The sequence below is a fragment of the Dipodomys ordii genome, unplaced genomic scaffold (assembly GCF_000151885.1).
Source record: "Dipodomys ordii isolate 6190 unplaced genomic scaffold, Dord_2.0 Scaffold58, whole genome shotgun sequence".
Classification (NCBI taxonomy): Eukaryota; Metazoa; Chordata; class Mammalia; order Rodentia; family Heteromyidae; genus Dipodomys; species Dipodomys ordii.
The window spans coordinates 6,100,630-6,101,472 of NW_012267274.1; the positions used below are offsets into that span (position 1 = coordinate 6,100,630).

At 72.5% G+C, this 843-nt stretch overlaps 1 protein-coding gene across 2 annotated transcripts in view; it reads left to right on the top strand.

The window, feature by feature from the left end:
- The first annotated feature begins 475 nt into the window (after positions 1–475).
- The window catches only part of Chst15 (carbohydrate (N-acetylgalactosamine 4-sulfate 6-O) sulfotransferase 15), a 77,911-nt gene continuing 77,543 nt past the window's right edge, over positions 476–843 (top strand). For both annotated transcript variants that reach the window (XM_013021932.1, XM_013021933.1), the window contains exon 1: positions 476–588. The gene's annotated coding sequence lies outside the window, so the exon portion shown is untranslated. The remainder of the gene's footprint in view (positions 589–843) is intronic.

Below are 843 nucleotides of genomic sequence, written 5' to 3' on the forward strand. Positions count from 1 at the left end.
TCGGGGTTCGGCGGAGTCTTACTTCCCCGAAGAAGCAAACACACTGGGCCGCCGAGGAGCCCGGCCAGCCTTCTTCGCTGGCTGCAAGAAATACAACAGAGGGCGCCGAACCCACCAGCGCCATGGCCTTGAATATCAATGTATGGGCCGCTTCCAGAGCGCCAACTTCCTTAACAACGTCTCCGGCGCGCGCGTGTGCGGGTGGCGCTGCTGGTGGCGGGGGTGTGTCCCCGGCAGACGTGGGGGCCCGCGGCTCGCTCTTCCGGAATCAGGGCGTCGCACGAACCGTGTTTACTTGGCCGGGGACGGGGCGGAGACCGACCGAGCCCCCCGCCCGGCCGCACATGCCGGGATCTCACGTTCCAGCCCCGCGCCGCGGGGTGTGAGCGCCGCGCGGGGCGGGGGGCGGGCCCCGCGCGGGGAGGTTCCATTCGCCCTCGGCACGTCACTCCCAAACTTTTCCTCCCTGCGCTTCTCGGGCAAGTCAGGTTGACGCGCCCTGGATGCGGGGCTCCGGGCGCGGGGCTGGGCGCGCTCCCGCGGAAGCCGGAGCTGCGGAGGCTTCCGGGCTGGCGTCGGGCTTTTCAGGTACAAGTCGGGGTAGGGTGGGGTGGGGGTGCGGGTGCCGGGAGGGGGTTCTGAGCGGCGGCGGGCGGAGGTCCGGTTTCGGGCTCGGCTCTGCGGCTTCGGGCCGGGGAGCCGGAGTCCCGGCGGCGGAGGCTGCGCGCAGCCTCACTTCCCGCGGCGCGGAGGCGGCGACGGCCCAGGCAGACAATGAACTTGCGAGCGCGCTGAGCCCAGGCAGGTTTGGGCCCCGCGCTCCTCGCCCCGGCCCGGCCCGGC